The following is a 16,765-nucleotide window of genomic DNA, read 5'->3' on the forward strand; positions in this document are numbered from 1 at the left end:
TCCGATCCTTTTGGATTCGAAAAAAAGGTCATTCAATCCTTTTATTTCGATACTTTGACTGGACACCGTGAAGCATGCACAAAAACTGGGATGAAGACAATCACATGAAACCCACTTAGAAGTAAAGCCATTAACACTGAGACAAGGAGCAGCCGTGGAGCAATATGGAGCAATCCGCAGAATCAACTTGAGCAGTCCAGACAATTATAATTGTTCTTTTATAATGCACTTAATACCAACAAGTGGTTTCTAAGTGCGGGATCGGGGTTCGAACCTCTGTTGCGCCGAGTTGTCTTGCTAACGAGACAAACACATTGCCCCTGAGCTAGACTTCCTCCCCAATGTGAGACCAGTCAAAAGGTATAGAGAATAAAAAGCAAAGAGACTTGGTAATGGGTCACTCCCTCCTCGGAGGAGCCACAAGTCAAAAGAACGTTTGGCTTGGAGTAGGGGAGGGAACACTGGCCGGGATGTGAGAGTTGCTACCGAGACATCCCAAACCGGTCCGCTGACCTAGAGAACAGATGGAGCAGGAGCGAGGGGAGGACAAGTTACCTGACCACCCAGGCATGGGAAGAGTCTCCAGGCAATAGCCTCCTTTGCTGCGGTACGCCACAGCATGTGAAGACCCCACGAGTGAAGGAAGCTGCAGGGGAGCAAACAGAGCAGCACGGGCTTCCTGTGATCATACCGGAGACCGAACGAGAAGTCGGAAGGTACGAGGGACATTGGGGAAGGCATAGTAAGCCAGAGCTATAGGGTCTGTGACCCATACAAGAACCAGGAAGACCCTGGACACCAGAGCAATAGGGTCTGGTAACCATCTGAAAACCGGGAAGACCACAAAGAAGGGCCTGGAACACACGACTCAGAGCAGGATGTCACTGACCTTCTCCTTTGTCACAGTATCTGGCAGGTTAGTGAACCAGATTGGTTACACTAAGAAGGCCAGAGGAAGAGCCAATTCCCCTGGCATTGGGCATTGTGAAAGCTGAAGGTGGCCTGGGGAAGAGCCATACCACCGGACATTGTGGTTTATGCAAGACAAAGAGAAACCAGAGGAAGGGAGTCATTCCCCTGTTTGTGAACACTGTGATAGACAACCAAGAGAAGCATTTCCCTTGGTGACCAGGATTTGAGTTGGAACTTTTACTTTATTCGGAAATAGAGACCTTTTATTGCTAAACTGGAGCTTTGTCTGCCACACTTGAAAAGAACTGTAATCTGGGCAGAGGAGTCCCTCCCCTCAAGAAATAGCCCTGAGAGTCTAATGGCATAGTATTCCGCTACTCCGAAGACGAGAACCAATCATCTGCAGTACGAAGAAACACTAAACCCTTTTTGTTTAGTTAGAAGTGTAAGAAAAGGAAATAGGTTTGACACAGGACAGTAGACTCTTGATTTCGGACATTTGACACATCCTTAGTTTAAGCAGAGGCAGGGAAACCCCTCTTAGGAATAGGGCAAGATAAGGTTTTTCTTTGAAATCATTGAAAATAAAAGTCTATAGCTAAAACGATGTCACTCTTGTGTCCGTCTCCTACTTCCACACCCCTACACCTAGGTAAAATTATATTTTCCACCTGTCCCGACAAGCATCAAAGGTTTCTGTAACGCTCACCTGATTCTCGCAGAGGCGCCGGTCTTGACTGGGCGACTACCGTATCTTCAAAGGTGATGTGCAGCACCCGGTTGGCTCTTTGGGCTGGACCTCTGTGCACTGTATGCCTGACGTGTAGAGTAAGATGTCTGCAGATAGAAAATATGGGGGTTAATGAACTGGGGTTATTGGGGTGTCCCCATCTCTTTCCTCTTCTCCTTTCCTGTAGACCCCCAAAGGTTAACGCTCTCACCTTAGGTAAGTGAATGCCGAGCTCTCCATCTGCCTCGGGGCAGGGTGCTGTAACCAGTTTCCTCACTGGATAGCTAGCGCAGGCCTCTTGACTTCAGAGGACTGCTGTCCGTCGTTTACTGCACGAACGGTAAGTTTCGAGTAACTCAAATGTCTTTATAAAGTCTTTAATAATGATGTCTCTTGTTTTGCAGGGTTCCGGCGATGGCGGATGACGGGCTGAAGTGAGTTGAAGATGGAGCCCGTGTGAGGAATAGAAGCGCCTAGAAGCACGTAAGTAAGCGCTTGTTGCCAGCTTCACGATGCGCTCTAACTGTCTTTTTATTTTGCAGGTACAAGTTCGGTGCGGCTGCAGGGTGCCGGAATACCCACTGGGTTAGATGTGGAAAGGAGTATTGGCACGTGAGTATTAAAGTTCCCCAATGTATTTAAACGCACCTTGTTTTGTCTTTCAGATGCGGGATGCAGCGCCGACGGCCTCCGGAGCGTGCGAAGAGTTGGTAAGCTTTTGTCTTTCAGATGCCGGAATGCAGTGTGAAGACCTCCGGAACGCACGAAGAGTAGGTAAGCCTTTGCCTTTCAGATGCCGGAATGCTAACCTGTTCTTTCTTGTCTTTATAGGTGTTGCTGAAGACTGGATTCAGGATGGTAAGCCTTTTCCTTTCAGATGCCGGAATGCTAACCTGTTCTTTCTTGTCTTTATAGGTGTTGCTGAAGACTGGAGTCAGGATGGTAAGCCTTTTTCCTTAGGCCCAGGACCGGATGCAGAAGACACGATGAGCGTTCTGCTGCAGAGGGTGCAGAATAACGCAAAGCAAGATTCATCCACGGGTGTGGTTTAAATAGCCTCCTGTAGTGCTTAGGTGTCTCCTTCCACAGCCACGCCTAGGTAAGAAAAGAGTTCCTGGTAAGAAAAGAGTTCCTGCCTTCCAGAAGAGTTCCAGTGTTCTGAATCTAGGGAGTGGCTCCAGCCCCACCCAACAGGAAAAGTAGTTCCAAACATAAGAGGATCAGAGGCTCAACTGGCAGGCAAGTAAGCAGCATGGTCTGCTGCAGGTAAGTCCACCCAAGCATTATGAGCCCGGCGCTTCCAGCGCTGGGACTGGGCATATTTATGAGCCTGGTGCCACTGGCACCAGGACTGGGTCCAAAAGGTCCCAATTGGGACTGGTTGGCACTCGGAACCTGGGTTATGGATCTGCTTCCAAGGGAGTTGGGAAAACCCTGACCTTTTGGAAGCAGAGATCATGACAGTTTCTCTTATACTGGAGAGGAAACAGTATACAACTACCCATCCACATCCACTCCCAACTGCTGGCACCCTTAGCAGCTGCCTACATTCCCTTGCACTACTGGCACAATAGTGTTGTGCGAAACCATTGAATTCATTATTCAAAGTAGTAGAACTCTTGAATAGGAAATCCATGCCATATGTTCATTACATTAGATATAGTACACACTTAGATACACTCAGGGGTGCCTGCCCATGATGGCTGCCTCTCTGAAACGCCGAGGTTTCTCCATCACCTTTGTTCACAAATATGTGGTGCAACTATGTTTTTACATCTCCAAGTGAGTACCCAGCACTTGCAAGAGCAGTGAAGCCGGTGTGCCGCGGTGAGGTAATCTAGCTGCTGTTGCTATGCCAGCTTTCTTGGCAGTTGGCACTCTGGCTACTGGCTTCATATGGAGGTTCGAGGCCAGCACTGCCCTCCTCAGCTGAAATCTGGAAAAGCCATTAAGGTAAAGCAGCTTTGAACACAGGAGCCACGGCAAGCGCGCAAGCACCTACCTTGAGAGTGATACTGGTGCATCATATTGTGGCCCCTTTGGTGAGCAGGCTCATCCAAGAAGCTACTGGCTTCAAATCGGGTGAGCCTTGTTACCCATGGGATTGATACGATATGATATGCTATTTGTAACGCGCCTATACACAGGTGTTTCAAGGCGCGACGAGGCAGGGAGGGGAGGAACAAGGGGAGACAAAACAAACGATCCTACTAGGCCAGGTGTCATTCAGATCGCGCAAGTGCAGGGGTGGGGGAGGGGGGAAAAGTGCAAGGGGAAGGGGAGGGGGGGAAGTGCAGTAAGGTGAGTGGCGTAAGTAATAAATAAAAAAGGGCCAGCTAGTGGCAAGTGCAAGGTAAGTGCAGAGCAAGTGCTGGGGAAGGGGGGGGGGCTGTAGGGATACAGAGACAGTCCCGTAGTGCAGAGGGGTTCCAGGGGATCAGTGACTGGGACCAGGACCGAAGGCAGTTTAGAGTGGTCCAGTTGCAGGATCAGTGCAGTTTAGTGAAGAATTAATTAGCTGTTCAGCAGGGGAGAGGGAGAGAGAAAGCAGAAGCAAAGAGGAAGGTTTTGAGGTGCTTCCGGAACCGGAGGTGGTTCTCCTCAAGTTTCATGGAGGCAGGAAGGCTGTTCCAGAGGGAGGCCCGTGCCGCGGAGAGAGATCTACCCCCAGCTCGTTGCTTCGAGAAGCGGCTGACCATGAGGGAGTTGGAGGCGGATGAGCGAAGGGCTCGGGGAGGAAGATATTTGGGAAGAGAGAGTTGAAGGTATTTAGGACCCAGGCCCCAGAAGGCCTTGTGGACAATGCAGAGGGTTTTGAACTTTATCCTCGCAGCCACTGGGAGCCAGTGTAGAGATTTCAGTCCTGGAGAGATAGGTCTGAGCAAAATGTTAGGGTGGGTGCACGGTCTGCAACAATTTCTTCCCGACTGTAGGTGGAGCCTTGACATGTGTTCTCCGTTGACATTCTGGGATGACTATTCAGTCACTCACCCCAGGATAGAGGACGAATACACCATCTGTTGGCCATGTGTCATACTGTTTGGCAACACATTGCTGCGATATGAATATCAGTCATACAATTACCAATGAATCCTGAATATTAACACATATGCCCTCTGCTTCAAGTACACAAGATTAACGGAAGTCATACCGGTCAACCTTTTGAGTTGCCAAGGCGGTTGAGAAAAAAACAAAAGATTGTTTTTGTGGTCGAAAGCTCCATGAACGCCGTTTTACTGCCAAGAGGATTGGCTGAGTGACACTATGGAAAGTGTCACCCGCTAAAAGCAGTTGATTTGGAAGGTGTGGGCAATCACTCTAGCCATCATGCAATTTTAGACAGTATCAGACAGTATCTTACATCTTTGACAATATTGTGCTGCAGAGTGCACGTACCTGAAACAATTATCTCACCATTACCGGTCTGCTGGAAATTCAGAGACCTGCCGTTACACGTCGCATTTCAACCTTTAGTTCACACCAACATGCCCATAAACTCCCAAAACGGCGAATGCCAAATCAGCACAGACAGACATCTCCTATAATCTCACTTCGGGAATCAAAGGGAAAACAGATTCCCCCAGTCACCTTTGTAATCCCCACGAGAAGCAACAATGACATAGCTGATGGCTGAATTGAGTGCTCTCCACCCTTTCATTTTACTTTGGGCAAATTTGACTCACGTGTATCTGCTCTCTAAACACTTGCAATGATCTGTGAAGTTTACACACTTTGAAGAATGGAAACAGAACTGCACATGTTACCCAAATAAGTTGAAATTATCGAAAAAAAACCGGAATTGCCACAATCACCTTTTGGTTTATGGGATCTCGGAAGAATGAAGGAGACAAAATGATTACTTTTGTGAATAAATTCCTATCACAGACTCTGGGTAAAGGCATTCCAGCCCACCAAGATATCCAATGAGTTCACAGACTAGCAGCGTGAAGAACCAAGGATATCAAAGCTAAATCAAGGAGCATTAAGTTATATGTGTTGAGGTATATGCAGGTTGCCGATATTCTGAAAGCTGCACAAAAACGTTTACCCCTTGAAATGTATGGGCCACATAAAATCCATAAATCAGGAGTTCAACTCTACTGCAACGTGAACAAGAGGTTACTCGCCATAAGACCCACCCTTGAATTGCTCCGCTTTAAATATGGCTTGTTCAATGAAGCCCATATGCAAATCATCCACAGTGAAAAGACTGCCTCTTTTGGAGGACAGTGACGTGCTCTGAGGTGACATCAAAGTGCAGATGCAGGAAGACATGGGTACCAGTGGCCCTGCAACATAACATGGGGCGAGTGGCCTGCGAGGAACCAGGAATGAGACACAGACACAGAGGACTCTCAGTGGTTGCTATAAATGTTTATTTAAATAATAAAAGGGTTGGGAAAAGCCCCACCGTTTCCTACTCTAGGATGTCCCTTCCTATTTCCCTACCGCAACCAAAACTAAGGGTCTGTCCTGTGTCAAGATGTCCAAAGCAAAAATGCCCTGTGTCCGAAATCCTATCCTAGTGGTGCCTGGAAATACCTGTGTATAGGTGCCATGCAAATGTCCAATACATAAATAAATATCCTAGCCCTTGCGTTCTAGAAACTAACTCAGAGGGGTGAAGGATATGTCTTATCGTAAAGGTGCACACAAACCATAGTAGATAATGTTCACAGTTCCAGGGAATGACTCCCTTCTCCAGGTTTCTTCACATCAAAACAAAAGTTCAAAGAAACAGCTTCTTGGTAGCCCAAAAGGATAACTTCCTCCTCTTGGCGTCACAATTCACTCCAGGAATTGTGACGCCAAGCCCGGAAAACTTAGAAAAAAAAACGCAGCTAGTGCTTATTTTTTTTTTAAAAATAAATAGCACATACCGAGATTCATCTGCAGCTTTCCTGCTCTGGTCTCCGGTCCCCGTCCTCCGCGTACAGCACTAATGAAGGGTTAGCTTTTGTTTACTACAGCTGGCTGGCTTTTCCTTCATTAGTGCCGCAAAAGCAAAAGCCAGCACAGGAGGGCATCCATTTCACAAAATGGATGCGCCCATGTGCTTGCTTTTGCGAATTTTGAGCTTGAATAGCTCAAAGTTTTACATAGGAAGTTTTAAAAAAGAGAATGCTAGTATTTTTTTTTATGTTGCCTATCTATTTTTTAAATAACATTTTTTACTAGACCATGCCTTTAAGACGCTAGAGTCAATGCAATCCACTGGCGGTTGTGTCCAGTCAGTTCGCAAGTGCAGGCTTCCAATGGTTCAGGGCAGCGGCTGTATCAGTTGCTCCCACAATGTTGAGGCTGCGATCATGTCGAAACGTGGCAGTCTGATTCAATGGGTCGAGCCAGTGGTCTGGATGGCTCGAAATGCAACATGTGATTTGAATGGTTCATAGAAGGACAAAAGTAGCACCATCGGTCCTGTGGGGGCTTGCACTGTGTGTCGGGCATAGCTGATTTGGCTTGAAGAGGTCTTGGCGCATATAACACAATTCCAAGCTGCTTCTGAACTTCTGGGTTGCAGGCAGTCCAAATCCAGTGGCTCCAGGAGCAGGGAAGTCCTTCTGTTTTGCACGCCCACACCAAGGAGACAAATGGCACCTACAGGGGGTCCTTCACCTCCAGTGAACATGGTCCTGGTTCCAATCGAGCCATCAGAGGCCTTGGTCTATAGTAGTAGTGAGTTGGGGACAGAGCTCGCCCCTGCCTTAGATGCCTTCTGTGTTGACTTCTATGGCAGAGGACTTTCTAGCAGACTGTTTTCCCAACGGAGGCCCAGCGATTCCTTCTTGTCCTTGTAAGAGTCAAAAGATGAATCAAATAAGGAGGGGCCGAACCACATTATAAAGGCAAAATGTCACAGGGGATAGGTCCAAAGAAATCCTGCTGTTGTTGTAACAAGAGCCCTTTGCCTCAAGATATCACACCCAGAGTGCATGGTGGAATCACTCTCAGCCCACTCCTGCCCCTTCTGACTACTGTGACGAATCCCAGGATGTCGTCGCTGTTTTCATAGGCGGAGCCCCTTCGCATGCAGCCAGGGAGGTGTGGGCGCTATCCGATAGTCCCCCTGGGGGTGGTACTCAGTGAATGAATCTCATGGGAGGGTAAAACCCTGGTGGGGCCAGTGATGACCATTGTGAGAGAACACAGTATCCGCCTAACACCTACACCTCTCCTTCACCCCCACCTCTCTCCATCTCTACCCTCCTGTCCCATGTACTTCTATAAAACACAAGCAGTAGAAAGGACTGAGATGAGGAAGAATAGAGGTAACTGTCATGAAGCTGCAGGCCAAGAAACTGACAAGGAAGTGGTGCGGATCCACAGGGATCAATCATATCAACTTGCATGAACGGTCTAATCTCCAACTACAGACTTTACTGGATACAGACATACAAACTGCCAACAAACTCACGCAAGTGTCAGATCCAGCCTGGAGGAGCCGAGAGTCTGGCGGACGCTCACTGCAGAAAACAGCAGGGGGAATACCGGAGCACTGGAAGGTGAGAAGCACTGTGTCAAGGGCACACGTTGAGAACCGAGAGGCTGGCTGGAGAGAGCGCCAACAGCACAGCACTGTGGGACCACACGGTCCGGCTGGGAAAGACACACCGAACACTGTCAGAAATTGCAGAGCCACAGCAGTACGCCAGTGAGAGCTACACAGTGCCAAAGAGACACAGGGAAGCCTGCGACCGATCTGCAGGCTGCACCCAAGACCCTAACAGTATTTGGGTGGCTTAGCCTATAGTTGGGGGGTCAACTGAGGGTACAAGAAATCCCCAATACTACAGTGCATGGAAAGTGGGGGAGAGAGGATAACCCCTACAGGACATTAAGTGAAACATTATGAAAACACTATAACAAGGAGAATAGGGTCTTGGACCTTTACAGGAGAAAGGCATATCACGCAACAAGAATACCTAATCTTCTTTGCAACAGTACTTGGATAGAAGGTGACCCAGGGCTGTAAAGTATCAGGAGAGAAGGTGAAGAGAACTGTGAGAATAAGTCATGTGAATGCAGTACTTGGTAGGAGAGTACACCACGTCTGCATGTGAAAATCAGAGACCGTGAAGAGAACTGTAATATGAACCCAGAACTTGGCAGGCGAGTAAACCAAATCTGTGTTTGAGACAAAGAGACCTGCAGAGAAGGGGACCAGGTATGTCAACCAGGGTCAATGAACCACTACTGTTTGGAGAAGCATCCAAGCCACTCTTGTTCGTTGCAGTACCTGGTAGCAGAAGCGCACGCGGTCTGCCAATCAGGGTCGGAGTCCCCCAGAGACAGAAGAGAAGCCTGGGTAAGGGAGACATTCCCCCACCAATTGTTGAACTGTGTCAGAAGCCTGGAGAACAACAGGTGAAAATAAATTTAAGAACTTTCACACCAAGAACTGCCTTTTGTCCAGGAGAAGGGAGTCATTCCTCTGGACAAGGAAGATATCCTTTTAGCATAAACTGTGAGGGACTGAGATAGGATTCTTTATATAGTATTTGACCAAGGCCCGTAGGCATAATAGCGCTAGACAGGACAAACAAATAGCTAAGCTTAGATCAGCGCTGATATAGGAAGTTCAGAAGAAAAAATCTTTCAAATGGAGCAGTTTTCAATCCACGTTTGAAACCAGACGTGGAGCTACATTTGTTTTTTGTTTTTTTACTTTTAATTGTTTATTGGCTAAATCGGCATTTAACCTTAACAATATTTCATTCATGATTTAGATTACAAGTTTTAAACTTCAGTAAATAAATCTATTCATAAACTATATCAATATTTAAAAGATTTAAACGTTCAATTCATACATATACATCCCTATTTACAAAACATTAAATCCACTGGGGAGAGAAGTTCTCTAAGGCAGCCCATATAAGCGCAATGGTTCCACAGGAAGCCAGCTTCTCACTCTACTTTTTAACCTTTTCATGAAATGGTTATGCAAACTATTAGAAACCGCCTGTGTATATTTACCTATTACGCCGACGATACACAGCTGGTGCTGGAGTTAGAGGGTGATCATCAATTAGACATGGCCAAGATTGTGGCAATATAGGGCATAAATGATGTGCTTAAATAGCAAAAAAACCCAGCTGATGATATTTGGCTCTCGCCAAGCAAGAGTTAGGAGCAGAATGAGAGTCGTTTTTTGTCAAAGACCTGTGTATTAAGGTAGCTGCTCAGGTTAAAACCCTTCAGATGATGATGGAGGCGTCTCTGGGTGTAGAGGCTCAGGTGAACTACCATCATAAAACAATTTGTATTATCTCCGTCTCCTGAGAGCTATCCGCCCCCTCCTAAGTGAGAAGAACTCAGCCACTACTGCTAGAGCCATTATCCTATCACGCTTGGACTATGGTAGCTCATTGATGCTGGGTGCCACCAAGCAAGGCATTGAGAGATGCCGGATAATGGAGAACAACGCGGTTTACGTCATCAAAGTGATCAACAGAAGAGACCATGTGAGTGAAGGAAGGAGAACACTACACTGGCTCAGGATCGAGGACAGGATTCTCTTCAAATCTATGACGGTAGTGCACAGACGCATGCATGGTGTGGCACCAGCGTATCTCAGGAATAAGTTCAAGATACACACTTGATAGGCCACTGAGGTGGGAAGCGCATGGCAGGTTACAGGTGCCTCTAGTCAATCAAATGATGGGTGCTGGAAAATATTTCCCGGTGCGGGTGTCACAGCTGTGGAACAAGCTTCCACTGGCTATCCGTCTTGGACCAAACTACAGAATCTTTAGGAAGCTCTTCAAGACACACCTCTTCAAGTAAATACCACACAGATAGAAGTGATCCAGAATTCCGGGTTTACGTCCGTCTTTGTCTCCTGGTTCTATGTTACTGCGCCCTGATGCCTGCGGGCTTTCAGCGCACTACAAACACATAAAATAAAATTACAATTCATTGTCTTATAAAGAAAGGAAAAGAACCACATTGGCTTAACATTTCTATCAGCTTCATCCTGCAAACCCAGTGAATTAACAAAGCCCACAGTTGCAATGGCTTGTGATACCGAAACATCTCCCAAAACAATCTTTCCAAAAAGGGTCCTTGTCGAACAATTGTTTCATACCCATGAATTTTGCAAAGTATACTTCACGATTATGTTTCAAACTTGGGCAACGCATAATTAGATGTTTCAATGTCTCAATTGAGCCACCCTAACCACAGAAGCGACAAACAGCGTCATTATAGTCAACCGGTTTATAGCTTCCCCATATTTCTCTGGTCTTAAATAGGTTCCAGCGGAACCTAACAAGTCCTCTCTGGTCTTTTGATAGGAAAACAGTTCCCAATGTTGGCCTAATTCTCCAAGTTGCTAATGCTCATGTGCTAAATACAGCAGACTATTTTGTTTATGGAAGCTATCTGTCATTCTGCACCAGTCATAATATTTTATACGTTTTACTTTATTTGGGAAGCTTACAGATTCCCGTCTTGTAACTACGGCTTCCTCCAGAAAGGAGTCGCATATCTTTCCAAAATCCCTCAATATCTTTTCCTCACCACCAATCAAAATTCGACCCAAGTCTGAATAGAGAGAGTTTGGACATGGAGACAACAATTTCTGAAAAAATTACAGTTGTTTCCACTTAAGAGTCTTGATGCTGCACAAGCCCAAATCAACCAAAATCGCCACCCTTCTCCACATTCTGCTTTCCATTCTGGCTAAGCAATCAGGAACCCAGGTTGGATAAATATCTATTCCATGCGTCAGTTTAGGGAGTACCGTATAACTGTAAACCTGCAGTACTTCTATTTAATAAAAAGCATTTGGGAAATCAATGAGGCTGTTTGATCATGAAAATAACTCATGATTTTCCCTTTGTTTGGAGAACCTAAGATATAAAAGCCCAGATATAAAATAATATCTGATACTTTTTCCAACTGAATTGCATTTAACACGCATTTTCCCTTTGTTACATTCCTAGCTGCTATTAAGTTCAGTACCTTTTTTTTTGCAGCGTTGATTTTGAAAAAAAAAAAATTTGGGTGGCATCATATGCAAAGGCAGTAAGCAAGTGCTGTAAACCAACCACAATACAATCCAGCAACAGGAAATCATCAGCATAGGCCAACCACAAAGTTTGTAGATGGCCTATTTTAGGTGCAATAAATGCTAAATCTTCAATAGCGTCTTCCACATCTGAAACGTATAGATTAAATAGACCGGGGCAAGAATGCACCCGTCTTAATCCATTCTTAGCTGGGAATTCTTTACTCATTTTCCCCAATTTATTCAAACTAACTTGTACAACAGTAGAAGTATGGAGCCTAATTATGAGCTTCAAAAGACCTGGTGGAATTCCACAAGCATTCAAATTTGACCACAGTAGGTTTCTACTTACCGAGTCAAATGCAGAGTTACGGTCTGTTGTTGCGACACAAATGGATTTATAACTTCCTTCTAGTACCAGTTGCTGGAAATGCTTCAGAATGAACCCATCAGAATTGTTCCGTAGCCCTTCCTAAATCCGGTTTGCCATTTGCTGAGGCGCCCAGCCATTATTGCCCACTGCTCAAGTTGTTTTAAGAGCATTGTAGCATACATCTTGCTGTCTGCGTCGAGAATTGAAAGAGGGCAGTAATTTTTGGGCTTAGAGCGTGGGCCAGGTTTATAAATTGGGATTATACATGAGATGTTCCATGTGGTGGGAAAGCATTTTTTTTCTTATATCCAGAAACAAAGACAGAATAGTTTCCCAGCATAAAGGATTTTCCTTAGAGTTTATTTGTTAACCTATTAGGACCTGGAGCTCTAGACTCACTAGCCCTTTTAAACCGTGTCGAGAACGCTCTGCAGTGAAATACTAACAGAGTTACTTTCCTTGTACTTTAGGGAATTGGAATCAAATTCTTCAACATTATCTTCAGAATACAAGGTTTTGAGCTGAGTGACCCATGCGCTCTCGGCCACCGTATTTACTTAGACACTCTTTTTAGCATTTTAGTTGACCAAGGACCAGACATTAGCTAAATTGTTGCCTCTAAGACACCCTAGCATCTGCATAGAGTCCACATATTGTAGCCTGGCTCTTTCACCTTTAGTCCAGTTTTAAAATATCAAAGTTAATCTGGATATCATTTGCATTTTTCTGCACCATAATAGCTAGTTCTCCTGACAGACCTAATTGCAGAACCTCATTTCTTGCTGCAACACTTGGGTCATCTACATGTGTGTTCCCCCTACACCATATTTCAAGAACTGTTTTTATATTTACTGTAAACCAAGTTTGAGGATTATAACTTTTTCCAAACAATCAATAGTAAACATCCCCATTTTATGTTGTTAGTGGAATCCAATAGGTGCTCTATCCTATTACATCTTTTAATGGTTCCCATGTTCCATACCACTCGAATTCCCCCTAAATTGCCCACTACATCATAATCAAGAATTCTCTACGAAGATTCTGATTGCAAGGTCATCAAACAACTCAAGATACAATGGTCACTCCAAGGTGTAACCACAACACCTAGTTCTAGACACGTGTTTAACAGCGATTCATCCATGAAGATGTAATCGAGGGTGGATTTTGCATTTCCCCGAACCAGGCAAAGTTTTCCGGCACATCCCCTCTCACCACTCCATGGACCTCAAAAAAGGCCCAGCAAACACATACATGCAAACCATAAGGCCCCATTACCAATCTTTTTGGACCCACCGTCTCCATGGACTTTTATCACTTTTGCTGGCGTAGTCTAACGACTTGCAAGAGGAGTTTAGATCGCCTAAAATAATGACTTGACCCAAAGCCCTCCTGCCATGCCAATCCTCAATAAACATTTTCAATCTATTCAAAAAAACTTTCCAACAAACCCACTTTCTCATGCTAGTAGATATTAAGAGAATCCAATCTACTCCATCTATAGCACACATTCTAAATTCCACCACCAGTGCCCCGGTCTGGAAATCTAACTCATTAACTGCCGAGATTCCAAAGCCTGATTTTATAAGTAGTTAGACCTCCCTTCGGTCTACCTCTGGTCCCTTTCTGAGCAGACTGAAAACAGGTGCTATACCCATCAACACTCAGGGATCGAATTAACCAGTGATCCTGAATACCAACTATGCTATGCTCTCTCAATATGTTAATGAGCTAGGTATTGTTTTGTTGTTGCAGTTTTGAGTGTTCCCTAGAGTTACAAGACATTATACTAAAAGGGTGTTTAGTTGCTAGAGAGTATGAATTGCAGCTTTGTCTTTCTCGTCACTTGTGAGGGCGCCCGATAACCAAGACCAGTCCCGTACCTCTCCACTCTCCGCCCCTACCTCCGTGAAGTTAACCGCTCAATGGTTGGCCCCATTGCTCGCAAATGTAACTCTGAATTAATATGTTTCTGAACCACGGGATCATTTTCCTTCAGCGCCTTAGCCAAAACCAGTTCAGTCACTATGAGGCCTGAAGAACAAAGGCGGGGTATCTCGGAGTATTACCTCTGCAACCGAATTTGATTCCACATGGATAGTAACAATGTTAGTATGCAACCAGATTATTAAATTCTACACGTTCAATATCGCTAGTATTAATATTAATTCTATATAGATTCAGAATCTCAGGGAACAAATAATATTGCTGTTCTATTCCGAATTAGACGGGCCGTCCTTGAAAACAGTAGAAACCCCACGTCAAATATCAGGCTTATAGTGCTCAGGTCGCACAACATTACTCTTATACCGGTGGTTTATCACCCCCAAATTGTTAATTCATCCAGTAGTTCCCCTGAGTATACTTAAGACATTTTGATTTTTAACAGGACCTATGCATCTTTGTTCTGCTAATTTAGAAGCACTCAGGGGAACAGTTTAGCGTGCAATTTGTCCACGTCCACTCCAACTGCCAGGACCATATTTGGATGGGTTAGGGAAGCAAAGCACCATCATTCAAACTTTTCATGTCTGCCACTTTATGACCATTTGAAATCACCCCCTCTCCTCTCGACATTCTATGAGGGGTCGAGCCACAATGTTTGAGTGTGAAGATTCTTCCATAGGGTTCTGAGGGCCCATTATGTTGATAGGTGTTGGAATCAGCACCAGATCGTTAAGATCGGTTTGCAAAGACCGAACCTCAGTATTTTCCCGTCACAACTGACGGTTGGGGTAGTGCCAGCAGGTCATCACACAAGGCAGTGACGGCACACATTTTGTGTCAGTTCTTTGCACGGCCTGCTGCAATAATTCCACTCTATAAGGTTTGTGCAGGTCTTGATATGTAACTTCCATTCCATGAGTCTCCTGTGCGTCATTTTAAAGATTTCTCCTCCTTCCGGGACACAATCCATTATCACTCTCGGGGGGGGATTTTTCCCCTCCTCTAAGTTGGAGTTAAGTCGAGTTGACTTGGAGTTAGCAAATGCATCTGTTATAGTCGAAGTGGTGGCTTTCGAGGTAGGGGCTTCCAGAATAATCACATGAGCTACAAGCAGAGTTCCTTTTACTGACGCATTGCCAGTCTCTATAGGAGAGTGTGACATGTCTGTGCCATGGTTATATTCAAGGCAGTCACCGGTCAATATATTAGGTCGAGATTTAATGACCAAGTTGAACCTGGCGATTTCGTTCACTGATGAAGGTATAATGTATTCAACACCAGGAATGCATTATTTAAACGTGAGGGAATTTATTATGGCGTTTGCAGGACAACTGGTCATGCAAGGAGTACCGTTAGAACCAGAGGTTTTTCATTATGGGGTACGCATTCTGTTAACATGGCTGCCAGGCTTAGTGGGCAGGACTATGCGAATACCTGATGAATTTTTGTTTAGGCCAAAGATACCTATGGATGAAGAGGAAGGGCAAATCTTTCCTTTAGAATTACAAGCAGCCATAGTAAGAGGAGAAATGGCTCTGCTTGATGGAAATGATCATGACGGCAGATGATGGTGCACAGTGATTGCCATTGGGGAAGGTTACAGATTAACTGATGTCACTGATGAGGATATGTTTGGAGATCATCCAGCAGATGACGAAGTAATATTTGAGACGAGTATTACTTATTGGGTGAGAGCAATTAAACGGGAGGTTCCTCAGAAAATGATGCTAGCACGAAAGCGTCCCGAATATTTTGAGGACGACATGGCAAAGGTGCCAGTCTCGTTATGGACAAAAGGCCCCTATGACGTAGGCCTATTGAAGGGTGTTGAAGTGAGGATTAAATTGAAACCAGGAGCAATTTTACCTCAAGCATTACAGTATCCCATGCCTCAAAAGGCAGATGAAGGTATTTTTAAGACTATCTGCTGTGATGGAACAGGGCATCTTAGTGATGTCAGAGTCATCGTGTAATACCGCAATGTATCTGATTAAAAAAGGGAAAGGAGGGTTGTGGCATTTAATTCAAGATTTGAGACCAATTAACCAGATTGTAGAGGCCGAGCTCCCTCTAGTTCCTAATCCGGCGACAAACTTATGTAATATTCCTGTAAAGGCACGATAATTCACTGTGATTGACTTGAAAAATGCACTTTTCTCAATCCCATTGCATAAAGACTCGCAAGATTTGATGTAATTTACGTTCAGACAAACTCGCCTAAAAAGCACTTGTTTACCCTAGGGGTACTACGAGTCTCTGTAGATTTTCAATAGAGACCTGCAGATGGACTTCAGCAATATAGATTTAGAAAGTGTTGTGTTACAGGACATAGATGACAAATGGGGATACTCTGCAACCTCCCTTTTCCAAAAAATACCTCCCATTGAAAGGCTGAAATACCCGCCTCAGACGTAAAATGCAGCAACATCATTTTATGCTGAACAGAATGTAGAACATCGTCTGGCACTGGCCAGGGATGGGAGTGTCTGTAGTTGCAGATGGTGGAACTGGAGTTGGAGGCCAAGGATTGAAAAAGATTGAATAAAAGATGTATTCATTATTTGAAATTGTAATATTAACAATGGAAATGCGACCGACACTGAGATATGTGATATTTAATCTAGGAAGAAGGTACAATGTGTCCCATTCTGTTTTGAATTCTCTTTCAGTAGTCTTGGCGGAGTAGCTTGGTGGGATTAAAACACTAAACATCAACTTGTAAAGCTATTCCAAACACCCACTGCCACCCAGTCTACCATCTTCATCATTCCCTATGCCAGCCATGAATCATAAC

The 16,765-nt window shown here is 44.9% G+C and overlaps 1 protein-coding gene across 3 annotated transcripts in view; it reads right to left on the reverse strand.

Annotated features, from left to right (window-relative positions):
* The window catches only part of SULT4A1 (sulfotransferase family 4A member 1), a 165,989-nt gene that overhangs the window by 62,533 nt on the left and 86,691 nt on the right, over positions 1-16,765 (reverse strand). The window lies entirely within an intron of this gene.

Source organism: Ambystoma mexicanum, chromosome 12 (assembly GCF_040938575.1).
Source record: "Ambystoma mexicanum isolate Mex_15411 chromosome 12, UKY_AmexF1_1, whole genome shotgun sequence".
Taxonomy (NCBI): Eukaryota; Metazoa; Chordata; class Amphibia; order Caudata; family Ambystomatidae; genus Ambystoma; species Ambystoma mexicanum.